The sequence below is a fragment of the Helicoverpa armigera genome, chromosome 28 (genome assembly GCF_030705265.1).
Source record: "Helicoverpa armigera isolate CAAS_96S chromosome 28, ASM3070526v1, whole genome shotgun sequence".
Classification (NCBI taxonomy): domain Eukaryota; kingdom Metazoa; phylum Arthropoda; class Insecta; order Lepidoptera; family Noctuidae; genus Helicoverpa; species Helicoverpa armigera.
In genome coordinates, this window is record NC_087147.1 from 5218106 (window position 1) to 5235909 (window position 17804).

Sequence of the window (17804 nt, forward strand, 5' to 3'; positions counted from 1 at the left end):
TATAACTCTTTCTTTAAAACATAAACTTTATATTATAATTTAATCTCTCGTTTTTATTTTTTTATAAATTATTTAAAAACTACTATAAAACGCTGCACGCGAGTCAACTCAAACCAGACCGCCGCAAGGCTTCACAGAGAGGACGTGTCGCTCCGTCACATCGCGTAGGGTGAATAACCTCTGCCGTGGATACCGAGAATAGAGTACATTTCAAGCGCGACCAACAAATCTTGATACATTACTATTTTATTTAAAGCTCAATTTTGAACCATATTTTTTTTATCGATTGAGTTGAAATTTTGTTTGAATGTTCAGTTTTAATGACAATGTATGATTCTATATCCAATATGGCGGTATACCCAAGATGGAGAAAAAAATGTTTTTAATGCATTCCTACGATATGGGTATCAAATGAAAGGGCTTGCTATGAATAACTCGAAAAAAAATGTGTCGCGAGTCTAAATCCAATATGGCGGACTCCTTAGGCTAGAAATCACTTATTGCAGATGTCTGTTACCAATCGAGCTATAATTTTTTTTTTTTTATTTTGGATGTACCCAAATTTTGACTTTTGATCTCGAATAACTTTTGAAGCATATAGGATAGATAACTTAAAACTTTATTTGCAATGGTAAACCCAAGCTTCACCAATATTTGGCTTTCCGGAAATTGTTGTTATTTGACCACAATTTTTCGGTCTGGATGGACTGGACCATTCATATAAACAATCAATTTTTCAAATCGGTCCAGGCGTCTTTGAGAAATCGAGAACAATCAAATTGAGAACAATCACAAAACAATCTAATTGAAACCTCCTCCTTTCTTTTTTTGAAATCGGTTAAAATACAGAAACTCTTAACATTGTCATTAATCATCAGTCGACTTTTTAGTACTGTTGAAAATTGTATGTAATATACAGAAAGTCCTCAAAACCAAGGTTTTCATAGGTGCCCGATTTTTTTGCAAAAGAGTGTAAGTAAGTATTAACGACTTATTTTCATGCTTTTATATTTTAGACATCCATAGACTTACATTATTTTCCCGCTATTAACTATTTACTAAATAATATATTTTTTGTTCCACCAATTTCACTCGAAAGGATCAAAATGGTTTGTGTGACTATACGTGAAGTATGATAGGCACGCACACAGCCGCGACGCTAGTCTGCGCGGTTTTTTGCGTTGAATTACCTAAAGTTGACATCGCGCGCCGAGCGTACACGCTCTTAACCGTCTATTCAATTTAAACAATCTATAATACCACCAGCACCACTATTTCCATATCGTTTAATCTTTCCCCGTCTTCCTGCTGGCTTTACTCATAGTGTAAGGTACCTCGTAGGATACATAGAACTTCATAATATAAATTCAGACGGCGTAGACTGTTGGTAGTCGCTACCATGTATGCCAGACGGTACCGTATTGGATACGTCAGACTGATAGATTGGAAGACGTTTTACAAGAGTTTGGATTATTTTTGGTGGGCAAAAGCCAATGTGAATTCTAAAGCCATGATATTTTTGATATATGAGGTATGCATCTTATGACATCTGGATACACTTGTGTCTTTATAAGAAGTAAGACTAATGACCGTTTTCACCAACAATCTCTTAACGTTTCCCTAACTAAGTGTTACCTACTTAGAATAAGGGCTCCTCCAATAATAATGGTGATAAGGGACACTTAAACTTTGTTGAAAACGAAATTCGTATTAGGTGTTCCCTAACTGCTCTTAGGGGATCCCTAAATTAAGGTATTTGATGGTGAAAATGGGCATGACTTTTTTTTGACAAATGTTATAATCGTATGTCATCTAAATTACGCTTAACTTACAGGAAAACCTCAAACACTCGCTCATCCAAACCTCTTCTACCATCATCATAAAATTTTAACAACATTCCAAACTAAATTCAATCAAAGCTAACACAATCAAAGCAACACATACTCAGTCACGTCAATGTCACACATCCACCATAATAGTAGGTCTATTCGGTCATCCATACATATTTGTATTCTACGCCCGCACTCAGTAACTTATAATCAGCGCCTGCCGTTACCGTGAACAATGGCGGTATAAAACGCTTTGGTGTTAACTACTAATTATACGAGAAAGTTAAGCTCTGAAATAATCTAACTTTGTTTTACAATATAACTCTCGAGTTGGATTAAGTTCTGATAATATTTAAGTTGACTGTCGGCATTGATTTGGGGTTCAAGTTTACGTTGAAATTCCCGACGGATGGTAATGATGGGTAGTTTTGATTAGATTACTATCAATTTGGAATAACTTTATTACTCAATGAGTAATTTAATTAAACATTATTTTCTCTCAAGAATACTTCAATAAAAAACCTGAGATATACTATGTAGATACAAAACAGGCCTCTAAATATTAACTTAAAAACATATCATGTTATACCCTATCATAAATAAACTACCTATCATAAAGATCCACGATCCGTTCCACTTACAACCCTTCAAACATACACTACGATCATAAATCTTTGGAAAATATAAAATTTTCACAACAGCGTATATTCAGCTTACATGGCCCCGTGACGTGACCGGGGTTTGAATTCGCAACCCTTTCTTTTACTATATAAAAAATATCTTGTACGTCCGTTTCAACATGTCTGTTGTAAACGTGGGTACAGACTGGATTATATTAGACATAGTTTTTATTTAGAAAACATATTTTCAGACCTTATCTAGAGGCTGTTCATGTCAATTTGACAAGCGTATGAATTTTTGATGTCATATTATTCGCGAAATGTATCTAGGCAAAGAAAACTATTGGGTCCATATTGTTTTTATTTCATAAAATGACCTGAATAACATATGGAATTCTAACAAAGAATTGCGTATTGAATATTATAATATTCTAACATGACATTTATTACGAAGAGGGTTATCTGTAATCAATAGATAATCTTCTACATCCATCACTTTTTATGTCAATTTTATTCGATAAACAAATAAGGCGTTATCGTTAATACGATATCTCGGGTGTAAAGCGTAAATATTAAATCGAGAACAAATAAACAAACGATTATGAACAATCCGAGTGTTAAGAACACTTCGGACTTCAATTTATACTTGAGCTTCGAGAGCAGTTTGAAAAGAGGAAATGAAATGAAAAATGTACGGACGAAAGAACTTCGGATTTCCACGTAGATAAGTTCCGACAATAAATAATTTGAATATCGCCATTTCTTGCGAAGTTTAATGTTTTAATTCCGCGAAATTGCTCTGAATCTGGGATTACGTACTGTTAAAAGGTATTGTTATAAACCATTTACAGATCCCGTTAATAATTGCATGAATGGCTTTCATACAGTAAACATAACTGGTAGCCACATAATTGTATATGAGTTAAAACTGGTACGACAGTTATTGCGATCTTGATAATAAACCCACATCTCAAACAAATATTTAATTAATATTTCACACAAATGTGTAACGCGGAATCATTTGCGGATTTATAAATCACATCATGAAACAGAGAATAATAAACTTGAGATAAAAATACCTCTCATATGCAAAAATAAAAATACTAATCTTATCCGCTCATAAATATAAATTAATGACACGTCTCCGGTCCGACCTTGCCGATAGTATGAAGGTAGCATACAAAAAACAAAAATAAAAACATACAAACGAGACAAAATACCAAATCCGTGCGGCACTCAACACAAACTACCCTCTGGAGCAATCTCCTTAGAAGACTGACCGAGAGAAATGCACTCCACTTTAAAATAACACAAAAACTGCACTATTAGGTATATTCCTTGTTCGTTTCGTTCCTTATTTGGCACAAAGTGATCACGAGCACGTGAATTTGTTGTTCGTTAGTTGTGAACCGACGTTAACCGCGTCGGGAGAACGGATCGCAACTGGCTGGGCGGCGTGCGGCGTGCGGCTAATTCACGCGATGTATCAGAAGCCACGCCCCGATGTTTTGATGCTGTATTACCTGCCTCGCATCAACGTAATGCTGTAAAGCATTTGTAAACAAACGCGGTTATAATGTGCAGGTGTAGGCTCAACGGACTAATTTTGGACGGCGTAAATAATTTCACAGCAGCGTTTTATTAGATCATTCATAAAATGTTATTAAAATATCGTATTAGCCAGCTTACTTAACTATTGATAATGCTAAAAATGAAGCAAGAAATCTATCAAACATCATAAGCTACGCATTAATCAGTGCGACAGCCAATAAAATTAATTTAACGACCACTCAGAAACAGCATTAACTTTACCTATTCCATATCACTCAAAACATTCACATAATACGTTAACTAAGTTACAACAAGATAAGAAACATACTATTAACAATAAAACATATGTAAACAAAGAAGGAATGTGTATCGAGATAATATCGTTCATCGACCAGTGGACATAGTAGGTGCACACAGTGGGTAGATGCACACTTAGTAGGTGCACATAGTAAGTAGGTGCACATAGTGAGTAGGTGCACTTAGTACAAGTAATGGCCGACTGAACAGGTGCGATAGTAAGAGTAATGACATCTGCTAATGAGTTGCGATTTGAATTAATTCTCTGTTTCTAACGGAAACTTGGCTTTATGGAATTTTGTATGGCATTAAAATAGTTTGACATGACTAACATTATCATTTTAGGTTACATCTTTCAATGACCCCTTTTTAATGACACGCAAATCATACTGACAAAAAAAACCCAAGGACTTCGGTACATAACACTTTCGTATATACTTGCAACGATACATAGGCTAAAACCAAGCCACCATCTTACGACCATAATTTTAGAGTGTTTTGGTAAAACACCCACACATCACGTAAATAACCTAATTATTTATTCCACGAAGAGAATGTCCTTTGCTAAGGACTTTAATTATACCTCACTTCATCATAACATGTTAGGCTAGACGCCTGTATTCAATTACTTCGAAACAAGAGATTTGCTTACACTTGATATTGTGTTCAGGCTAGGAGCTGACAATTATATCGATATTGCCTATTAATCGAGTTTGGCAGGTAAGATGGATAGTTAGAAGGTAGACACAAAGTTTCGATGTCCTATCCCCTAAGGATAGACTGGAAACTATCTAAACAACCCTCACACAATACTTCGATACAAGCTATACCATATATCAACAACAAAGTTATTGCTGATCTAAAATACAGCTGCTTTCACTACAGGTTTTTCTAAAACTATTAATTGAGAACATGGCTTTGCAATTGATGTACAACTGAAGAACGTTTACATGCTTCGAGTTCACTGACCCCGGAATTTTCTAATTTGACGACACAAAGCAAAAGTTCTGATATTTAACCCCTTATACCCAGAAACAATCGTAAGAAATAAAGAAACTTATCTTCCTTTTATATTCCCACAATAACTTGAAGCAAAGGTCCTGTGGCTTTGTTCTTTGAATATTTAATATCCCGAGGGTATCTGAATACTATAAACCAGTGTTATTCGAAGGGGTGAGAATAGATTTGCGACCCATATAACGTCGCCATTACTTGTACGGAATCTGTGAATGAAAAGGGTTTATTACTCCTAGTGGGATAGTCTTTGGTAGATGGTTTATTTGATTTTTGAACCCTGCAATAAGTTGCAAGTGCTGCATAATATACCAAACTTGTTGTCAAAGTCATAAACACAATATGAAAACAAGAGTTTAAAGAATTTTCAGAGCCGAGACAACTGCAAATCCATTTCCAAAACTTCATTTGCTTTTTACGATTTTACGCACACAGCTAAACATTTTACTATGAGACTATTCTCATCCCCGTCATTTTCACGGGTCACCAATACAAATGCTTATTGACCTAACTTAAACCACACATTAGTGCACCGCCTGCGTACATTACCTACTAATAATATTGAACGAGCACCATTTATAATCAAACCACAGTTAAGTCGACTGTGATGCACAGAAACCGACACACATTAGCACCTGGGCAGCGCGACCTAATTCCGTGGCCAGCAGTGTAATAATGTGCCATATTTAGTACAGACATGTGAAGTTTAGGCTCTAAATGGAACACTATGTGATGCTAGCTTAAACTGGTTTGAGTTTCTAGATACGTACAAATAATGTAGTCGTTCGTGTCATTTTAATATGTGTATGTATTCAATTAAAACTAGTATCTGCTTAATTAATCTAAAACTAGCACTCTCTAGCCAAGACTTACAAAATTCTGAAAAGCGGAATCATTATTGCATAAAAAGCAAGTATGTATTCATCTTCATTGCGTGGGCAATCTAATCTTTTTCATTACTACCGATACGATCGCTCGATAGCACACCAAATCGATCCATATTAAAATATCGAGTAGTTTTTTGCGCACACGAAAGAGCGGAAGAATTCTACCGAAATAATCGTTGGTCTGGCCGCACCGATTCGAATCGATTCTTCGTGTATTTGCAGAACGCTTCCGAAATGTTTTTCTATCGAGTGTTAACTCGTACTAAAATTACCACGCTATGTAGAACAATATTGTGTAACGAGATTTGTTAATGGATATATGTAATAGTTTGTTATGCCTTCAGTGTAATACGTTCAATGTTACGACTTATTCAAAGATCAAACGGGTAAATATTGACTATAGTATATGAACATTACACCTTGACCCGAAACAATTAAATAGAATTTTGTATCCTAAAGATTTCTATTTACGGATGGCAATTCTTGCTCTCGAAGAAAATCCTTACGACGGAGACTTCCTAACAAACCTTTAATTGGACACCATTTTCCTTCCCCGTTTCTAGGCAGTCCTTAATCTAAGTTCGCCAACATTTACCTTACAAAGCAATCTTGGATTGCTAGCTAGCAAAGATTTACGCGCAAAGTTCCCAAAGGCATTGACCAATAAAAATGGCTGGATTCAATTTGAAACGGGCATCGAACCGGTGGCTAGGAAATGGGGATTACTAATTGAACACCCGGGTTGTTCACACAGGTGTTGATTTGATTAGAAAATAGTGGATTCCATAAAAGGAACATTTTGATTTCACTGTTTTAGGTACGCACTAGCATTACAAGGCTTGCATACACTTAGAGAATGCACTAAAGATCCTTATATCAAATCATGTACCTATGACATCATGGTAATCCCAAAACCATTCAGAGGATTTAGAAACAAAAAATCACATTGTTGAGAGATCAGAACACAGTCAATAAAAAATAAGGTAAGGTCAAAGTTTCCTTGTATGTTATGTAGCTTGTAAATAAAAGAACATGTTAATACAAGGAAAAATCTGCCCTTATATGTATTAACAATGATTAATACAATCAGACATTTGGGAACTGATAAAAAGACCAGATGAAAGGTTCATGACATAACTCCTTCAGGCAATAAAGTAAATTTTGTTTATGATTGTGTTCCAAGAGGATTGGTAATTCAATACTACTGGTGACAAACACTTCTCCGTAATATAAAGATACATAAAAGATGCAATAATCTTATCTGCATAGTACTTTATCAGCATTTACGCATAAATATTCATCTCTTTTAAAACGCATATAAGAGTTGTTTTCTTAGTAAGCCCTTCAGTCTATCGAATTCGGAGAAATAATAGAAGTAAATAACTGTAGAGAAGAAGAGTTCAGAAGAATCATTTTATCTAACCTATGAATGTGTAAATACTTTTGTAAAAAATAATAACAAAACAAGACTACAGCATTCAATTTATCAAAATGTTGGGATGTGTAGCGCCGTCAAGACACGACATTTCATATGATTACGGGAGGTATTTGTTTGAGTATAATATTAGTACGGATATTTCGTTCTCATTCCCTTATATTAAGAGAATAATATATAAGGAATCATCAAAATTAAGGCAATATTTAACTAAGCGAAACTCTGTATTGACGCATCTAATTTAATATTACTTCCCTTTAATCAATTTCTGTATGGTTTTCTGTTCCCTATAACGTTATTTGTAGCTTCCACAAACACTCAAACCAATTCGCGGCATCTACGCCATTTATTTTAACTTTCAGCTCAAATTTCTCCTTTTTTAACGGTGGTAAAAATCATCAAAATGACCCCACCCGCTGTGGGCTAGCAGCGGTGAGGGAGTGTCAGACTTTTATTGACTTAAAATCTCTACCTCAACCAACATTGTCAAGGAGTGTATGTGTGTCCATCTAGAAGTCGAGTACATCCTGACCACGGCGTTGCCTCGTGAGTCTCCAGTGGATAATTGGGCCTGTCCGGCGCGACTGGCCTTGACAGCAGCTAGTTTAACCAAGATGGGAGACGTTGGATGACGTCACGACAAAAATTCGCGTCGCTTATTCGGAGTAAGGTTGGATGAGGTTTTTAAGTCATGGTAAACGGCTAAACGAAGGAGTCGTAAATACAAGTTAATTGACAATTTCAGTCGAGAAGATTAAATTCAATAAAATTATCCGTCTATCATTAGAGTACTTATCGATAACTCAAGTACAAAAATCTAACCTGTCAAATTACAGATTGAATCTTCACTCGAATTCTCATCAAATTAAAAATGAATCACGTCTATCGAGATATCCAACAAATTAATTTGCTCCTCACTACAGTTCGCACTTCAGTGATACGTTGGAGTCTATTCTTGGAGTGGGACCCTCCTAACCTTGATATGTTAGTTGAAACTGACGTTAGGGCGGCGGCAGATACGTAACGTGGCAGGGAACATGTACCAAGTGCGTATGATCCTTCGTTATATAAGAGAGGAATATTACCTACATTTCAGAACAGATAGAATCGGGACAAAACTTGATTTGACTTAGAATGTTTATGAATTTGAAAGGTAAAATGGATCGGGATGTTGGAATCAAATCGTCTAGCGACGGAGCCATCAAAGCGATTAAACCACAAATAAAATTCTCGCTTCCAAACCACTGGTCTGCAAGAATCCTAAATCCGATTGAGCCGTCGAATTCTCAGCTATTCAAACCGAAGAATCAAAGGCACATTTTATTAAAAGATTTGCACCGTTTTCTTGAAAGATCCGACAGCGTTTCAATAATGTTAGATTTTTTTTTTCTTAGCCTTTTGAGGAAAATTCGCAAACTTCTTTTGCAAACTTTTACTGGGTCGGCGTTTTTATAATCTCTTTTGCATATTACTCCTTACATTTTCTAAGACAATGTCAAATTCTGTTTCATTCTTATGTCCATTCAGACAGATCTTTTAATTCTCTGTTGATGTATCATCCTATTCAAAATCTATATGTTATGAGTTTTGAATCAGTTATTTATGCAATCCTGACCATATATTTCCTTCATTAGTAACAACGTCGCATCATGATATTCAACGTCAGCACACGTTATCCTATCTCGGCCATTATCTTTGTCTATCTGCAGTTGACAGTCGTCGACTTATACGTACTCTATTTACAAAAGATAACCGTATTTACAACTTCGTTTGCATGGAAATTTCCCTGTAGTTATGGACTTGGTGGATCCCTTTTAAGAGAGAAACACTGATGTGCTTATTCTCTTCGTTTCGTTGCCTTCGAATTGTTAATAAACAGTCAAAAGGTTTTCTTTATTTTCAAAACGTAATTTCTCAGTGTTTATCTTTGGTTCCCTACATTAGAATCATCTCTAATATGAACATTGTCGTATTCTTTGTGAATTAAATATTCTCCAACAACACTTCCAAAATCCCATTTCAACAAAATCATGGTAACTGGTTATTTAGAAAGAAATCCAGACTCCATTAATTCGTTTGTGATGTGATATCAACACGACCCGTATTTGGGACACGTGGAGTGATGAATGTATAAGTCAATTAGTTTAACACGACTGCCTCACAGAAAGGATCCCGCAGAATATCGGCACACGGGGACTGTTCAGGGACATCTTAGCTTTGTGTTCGTTAAACTTCACAATAACTTTTTGCCAGGTATTTGTTTAGAAATTAAAACACGTGTCTAAAAATAAACAGACGTTTCTTTCTTTAAATAATACTATCTATCTAAAATATATGATGTTTTTCTAGCCTTGGATTTCTTTAAATTAATAGAGGCCTTCCTACCTTTCATCGTTTCCTCTCAGTACCATTTCATATACCTGTACGTACACATTGATCAGTTTTAAATCCGAAACTTAATTTAGAAACTGTCACTTCAAAATTTATTTACACTTCAGAGAGACTTAAGTGTGTATTTTAATTTACTGCTTTAATGTGTCTTTTCTTAAACTTGATCGAGTGCACTATGAATGGCGTATTAATCTTAATTCTATTGACCTATCGACACTCACTCTTATGATTATTTCGAAACCAAATACGGACACCAAGGCGTTATAATGAACTCCTATTTTTGTTATTATGATGTTTACCATTTTGGGAATCATTTGTAGTTTCAAATTAAACAGAAAACCGTCCAATATTTTTGATGTGGCAATTCGGGAAAATTGGGTACAATTTAAGCATCAGTGAAGGCCAAAATGGTTTTCCGTCGAAGCACCAATTTGGTAAAACAATATGGATTAAGGAATTAAACTCTTAACTAACGTATGTTTCTGTTAACGAAATGGACAATGTTCTGTTCCCACCAATCGATTCTAAATTGGATTTTCTGGCTTATACCAAGTGTATAAATGACTTTGATGGATTGTATGTATTGATAATATAAATAGTAGAACTTGATGACTGTTGGTACCGTACCTTCAAACGATTAATCACAATATCAGATACAAGTGTTGACTATATTCGGAAATAATATGACGTTTAATAACTTCTATCATGGTAATTCAATTAAATATCTGGTCGTATCATTGTAACCTTTCCATTAAAAATACAAATCAGACTTTTATTCCACAATCTTCTCATCCTCTTAGGAGAAAAGCCATTTCTTGGCTCATGAACTGTTTAGTGATACTTGCACCATTTTCAATCCCAAAGTTGCCCATTGAACTGTAAAATTTTACGAGTGTATAAATATCCTGTAGGTACCTGAGCCATAACGCCCCAAACTACATATTCTTCGCCTTCCATACAAAGTCCAAATCCAGCAAGTATTAATCATAAATCACCGGAAATAGAACTTTCCTATTTTCGAAGCTTATCAATCGATAACCCATATCGATCATTTGGTAATTATTACCACATACATCAAGTATGATGACGTAAACACTATGTTAGGTAGTCCTTGAAGATCTAATTCAATTAGAACTTAGGCATAATCCAATTTGTTTTAGATTAGCATTCTATTTTTAGCCAGTCCTAAAATCACAGTAATGGGAGTTATAGCTGAAAAATCGATAAGGAAAGGGGAAGCTATTCGATTTCCGCGTCCCGATTCAAGTTTTAAATTGGAATCGAGATTTTACGATATCAGTGGGGTTGAATGTTTGATAACGGTTACGTCCCGATTTTTGGAGGCGGCTCCTTTTTGTAATCTTACGCCATCTGGGAATTATGATTAATGTTTTTATAGGGCCGAACACGTCAGATGATGTTTTTTGTCTTACAAGTTTTTTAGGAATCCTTTATTAAAGTTTTGCGTTGTTCCTAACGATTAATCATGGTTTCTACTTCAGCATTCCAATGTGCCGAACTATGCCGTATATATACCATCCTAAATCAAATTACGACTCCAACAAACAATATATTCAGTTCATAAGGACAATGCAAATAACAAGGAGCCTGTCTAAACAGGCATGAAATCGTAACAAACATATAAGCACTTCGCCCATGTGTTTAGGCAAATGAAATATGTATTTAGGTCCAACAAACACGTATTAGGACCATGTTTAGAGTTACATATACTAGTTTACCTTTGGAAGTTTAGATTGGGACACCGTATTAATTGTGTTTTAAATGAGGGTGGAAACAATTGTGTTACCTGCTAGCTATTATAGCTTTGTAGATATTAAATAGGATCCTTCCAGGTCCTTCGCTACTACTAATATTCGCATCAGAAGAATAAGTCAGATAAAGAGAAAATAGCTAGTGTGGCGTGACTAAAAAACGTATAAAAATTTTCAAGAATTCTCCACACGTTTTCGGCTTTTACAAACGGACGATTTAGTGCTGAAAGAGGAGAATTTATCACTGAAACTTACCGCGAATTAAGTTAGAATTTAGTGTTTAAAATTATGACTGAAACATTACTTATTTATGTGTTACAAACCAGTTAGGTATATTAAACTAGTTACACATTTTTTTTCTTCGATATCGAGAGAGTGTTTAAAGACAATGTTACACAAATACACATACGTAAAATAAACGAAACATTGTAATAAGATAATCTATGAACTCAAATTAACAGTCACCAAAACAGTGACGTAATTTTTATCGTTTATTACAAAACAATGGTTGATATTGTCACCTTGACACGGACGCGACGCACCACTCCCGCGCAATCATCCAATTGGCGGGAAACCGGACAAGATGGCCGACTGAGACGTCAACGAGGGCCGTTGCGTTTTGTAATACGTGTTTTGTTGCATTTCCTATGCAATCGCGGCTTCTCGAACGTTTCTAAAGTGCCAATGAATGATAAATTGACTGTGTGTTATCCACTTAGTAAAATCTGCCGTTGAACGCCCAAGTTAGTAAGCGAATTTCAATTTGAGCTCTGAAGAAACTCACTCTATGTCAATTACTTTCAATGTTAAATTTTATATTCTAGGTAGTAGACTTAGCACTCTTCTCTCAATACAATGAAAAGTTCTAGCGTAGCTCAAGTTACATTTTCTTTAAAAAAAAATCTTGAGAGTTACTCGCAACATATCAAGAAAAGTTTCATCCAATTACTGTAATTGTTAACATTATTAAACCAGCTTACGTAATGCCCAACAACTTGCCTCCCGTTACGCCAACGCAATCATAACATAACAAAAAGGAAAAATATAAAACCTGTTACATTCTCATAGAGAACAAAATGAAAACACTACACTGAGCGTATCTGATAAACTTAAACTTACAAGATAAAGTATTTCTGTAAACAGCTGTATCGCAAAACAATCAATATTTTATTTGAACGAAGCGAGATAGGTGAATCAATACCGCGAGCGTTTCAAGCGCGAATGTAGCGCCTAGCGCCATCTATTATGCAGTAGCGGAATCACGTAGACTTGGAGCTAGCTTGCACCACAACCCGTTAGGGGTCGTTTCATCGCTAAAAAATTCAAAACTTCTCAGTGCGGTAGTTGCATTAGTAAATTGAAACCAGTTCTATTCCACGCGAAATGAATGGGTTTATTGCCAATATTGTGGCAGACCGGTTTTAAGAGCTAGGACCCGGGAACGCTGACGTTCATTAGTTATACAGTTTCAAGCGATATTAAACGGTGTATCGCTGAACTTTGCTAATAAATGTTCTGAGTTAATCAAACAGAGAACCGCATCGCTCATTAAGTCTTGAAGTGGATGAATAACTTCAGTCGGTTTTGACTGAATACCTAATTTTATCATGTTATATTGTTTTTTAAGTAGAAGGTTAAAATGTCATTTCTAGACACCCTAAATCCAATTAAATAAAACATACAAATATGTAGTTTCAAAGATTTCAAAAGGACAACAAAAGCTTCTACTGAAAACACAACCCACGTTAGAAGACTAGTTGAACCCAAACGTTTCGCTATTACACACTAGATGGCGCCACAGTACCGGCCGGTTTTAAGAGAACCTACTAGACATAATCCTCTTATCCTTTTTACGCTAGATAACACGGAAAAGCTTTCAAAGCAGCCACTTAATGATATGGGAATATTAATTCAGTATTATCAATGCTATAACCGTTATGGGTCGTGCAGAAATTTAACTAATAGTTAGTGGGACGATGGGGGACGTATTGGTACCGTTGAAAAGCATATTTATAATATCAAGTAAGTGATACGCAAAAATCATATTTTCATAGGAGCTAACTGATGTACCTAACGACAACGACTTCTATAAATCCGATGAAGAAAGTCCCATTGCACTTTACGGGCACACTGTAATAAAACACGACAAACAAAAATGTGTTTGAATGCAAAAATTGGGCCATACAATATTTAAGTAAATTCCAATACTCACTCACATTAAAAATAAGCTGATATCCTTGACAACCGTGACACAGACTTTATCCCACCACCAATCAGCCCAGTTGCTTTAAACGCCTATCTTTGCATAATCAAGCTACTAAAGGTAATTGCCGTAAGTGGAGATACCGTACTATCTCCTACGTGTAACAGATACTAGGCTAGTTCTAGACAGGTAACCGCAACACGACCCTCGGTAGATACAATTGCATGCTTACACGGGCAAAGATATGTAGTTATAATGAGTAGGCGGTGTTGATGAAGAAAGTTGAATCCTTCAAGACTGTGTACGTTACTGGAATTATAATCATCTGTATTTGCCTTACATGAGCCATCATAATATTCGTGAAAATTTAAAGACTTCGTGGGATGATACCAGATTTTCTTGCTATGATCTAGTTAAGGGTCCAACAACTGTGTTCTACGTCATATTATAATTTTGGTGGCGTCTAACGTTATCTATGTCAAATCGTCAAAAAATCTAGCCACACCCACAGGAAATTGGCAGACACACCTACACAAATTCCTATCGTATTCTATATTAGAACAATTAATTGAACTTGCCAATTGACAACTAAGTACACACGCTAGCTAACGTAGAGTATGAACGATCAGATTTCGCGGAGTATGTTCGGAGTACGTTCAGTGATCGTGAATTTGATAGACCTATGTGTTGACAGGAGACACCAAGTCACAATAGAGCAACTAGGATCATTCACCTTATCGTTTACGCTATTGTTAGACATAGTAAAGCTAGTTACTATGATATTGTTGAGCACAATAAGAATCCTGTAGATCTTACTGAAGATTATGGTATAAAAGCAGCTTAATTTCTTGATAAATAAGGCCGTTTTAAGAAGGTCGTGCTTTATTTACATACAAGGCCATGTCTGCGAAATTCAGCCAGTAGGGCCATCTCTCCAGGGCAATGTTGCGTAACGTTCAAGTATGCATATAGACGAAGTGAAACGCCCTTTTTACGCTTTAAATAGGGACTATATACAGATTTTAGGCTTAACTTATCCTTATTTCTATTTGCCATTTCTTCTTCCACATTGATATGGAAATTGTAGTCAAAGACAGATGTGGAATCAACATAGTCCCAATACGATTCAATTAATGCAATATCCTCTCACGTACCAAATGTTTATACACAAGTCTTATTCGTATGTTTGTATCTTTCTTGATCCCTCCTGAATTAAGGATAAAGGCCCAATTAATTGACCCCTCCAATGTCTGTATAAAGGACATAAGCTGGTATAATATTACACAAGCCTATAGTTAGTTATTCAGCTGAATTTTCTATCCTTAGGGGGAAAGGTTTGTATCTGTAATAATGTAATAATCTTATTACGTAAAAAAGGTGATTGACTGGCCGACATATAACGATCGGAGGGCGAAACCGGAGTGGTTGTTGAAACCTCTGCCCGTCCGGGGGAAAGGCAAGTAGAAGTTGATAGGATTACAATACAAACTCTGTTTACCTAAAAAGGGATCTAATTTATTCTGCGTTGAGTTTGGTGACCTATCGGTAAAGGTTGAGGTCAATGACATTGTGACGACAATAAACATAGGTACACGTAGTTTTTATTCTCTCTACATGTCCATCAATCTAAAGAGCATTGAGTTGTCATGCTTACTCTTGGCACTTTATTATTTCGTCAGATCCTTTGCTGAAAAAAATGGGTGAAAATATGATAATGAAATATCGTGGAAATGTTTAAGGTTACCTTCTTAAGTGGTCATCATTTCGATGAAAATTCATTCACGTCAACAATAATTTTGAACAAGGACTGAGAAAATGAGAACTGAGAACAACACTGAGGAAATTATAAGTAACTTTATTAATGTTTCGAATTTAGTACTACTATAAGCCTTATTTATTAATAGAGAACAACAGTATGCCAGCTATAAATCATAATAATACCACTTCCAGATTATATCTAATAATAATTAATTGCGGCTAATCAGTGATATCCGTTTTGCGTATTTGAAATAGCAATAAAATAATATCGATCCATCGATCTAACGCCTTTTATTGATCCTAATAAACTGTGATTAGTATACTGAAATCGTTAAACTGTTCATTTAACCGTTACTGTTATTGGTCCGTTGTTTCAATAAAACTTATTTCCGGTAGTAAATTCTTGTAGCATTGCGTAATACTTTACACACTTACTGTGCCTGAGTTTCAGAAAAGCTCCCTTAAGTCTTAATCAAAAATATCGTGTCAGTGCTTAGCAATAACGATAGTGCTTCGAAAAAAAATTAATAAGGGCAAATTAAAACACATAAACTAATTCAAGCTAAATATTTAAGTATATCAGACATATGTGTATTGTGTACATCATACACAAAGCCATAAAGATAAAAAGAAATGTCTGATTGACAATAAAACATGGTCGACTGAGCGTTCAAAAGATGCGCCCGCGGCGTTCCCGCTCCGGCGCGGTGACGTCACCGCGGAAGCTAAGGACGTGCGCGCGCGCAGGTGACTAACCTTACTATTGTCATGTGGGCAGGAGCCGCCCGTTTACATACGCTTCTATATTTGAACGTTTACCGGTATTGGCGGGACACTACGAACTAACGAGGTGGACAGACGACAAATATATCATTTCGAGGCTTCTAATAATATTTTAGTATTACGATATTGCTTCATGTAAGATCGGAATCGGCAAATAAATTTTTGACCAGTTGCCTTTCAAGGACCTTTTGGTAACAATCACAGTAGCATTTCTAAAGAAATCAAATCAACAGATGCTTGAAAAAAATATGTCCAAAATAAACTTCTAAGAAACAGGTCTCTGACCGAAGACCTTTCAATAACCTCAATTTAGGGAAAAGCCTACATCGATAAATTAAATATGTATGTTTAACATTAAATACACTACGAATGTAAGGTAAATATTTAAATTAAGTAACGCGTTACCAACGTAGCACGTATTAGTCATCGCACATTGACATAATAATTACGAATCACCTATAAATAGTTGACCAATGTCAAACATTCTTCGAGCGTAATGTATAGCTATCTCGTTTACGTTGTACAAAGGTTAAAATCAAGATGCTAAATAACTAGATGGATAAAGACATCTGATAAATACAAATAAACAAGAAATAGGTAAGTGTATTCTTCATTAAGACGATAAGAGAAGTCAATAATACTTTCCGTAATCTGGACACGATTAAGATGGAATTTGAAGCTCTAACACTGCTGAGAATTTGACGAAATTTCTAAGAACCTAAGCTTGAGTAAACTTGCGTCAGTTGGTAAACTAGACCAGAAGAAACCGCACAAGTTGTTAACAGTGCCAAAGTACTGCAAACCGTACTAAAGGGAACACCACTGCTGTTAGCTTAGGACCAAATCCTAAATGAATAATATACAAATACACACGTGTAACTGTTGGTATTGTCAATAGAAGGTGAGGTGTGAAGAAATTTAAATAACAATGATATTGTGAACGATCCATTTAAACGTCACATCAATTATGTTAACACCCGAGGGAAAAACAAGCATCATTGATTTATTATCATCGATTATATAAAACCTGTCAATAAAACTTGAGACAGGAACAGAATTCGACAGGCAATTAAAAAGCCCAAAACAACACCGCTTGTTGGGGAACAGCGCTATAAATATGCATAATGGCCGTCAAGAATCGATCAATTCTGGCAACAGGCTTCCCGACGCCCGAGTCCGGAAGATCATGACATTGGCTCTCGCAGTATTCGCAAGACATGACCACTGAGATTGGCAACTTGCCACACACGCCCAGCGCAATCGT

General features: G+C 35.7%; 1 protein-coding gene across 5 annotated transcripts in view; it reads right to left on the reverse strand.

Moving 5' to 3' along the window:
* Positions 1-17804, reverse strand: part of LOC110371414 (serine/threonine-protein kinase MARK2) — a 174908-nt gene that overhangs the window by 136584 nt on the left and 20520 nt on the right. For 2 of the 5 annotated variants that reach the window (XM_049851613.2, XM_049851614.2), the window contains exon 1: positions 3654-3908. The exons of 2 other annotated variants lie outside the window; for them this stretch is intronic. The gene's annotated coding sequence lies outside the window, so the exon portion shown is untranslated. Of the gene's footprint in view, positions 1-3653; positions 3909-17804 lie in introns of those variants that run through there. One more of the 5 variants, XM_049851616.2, reaches the window with a different exon arrangement.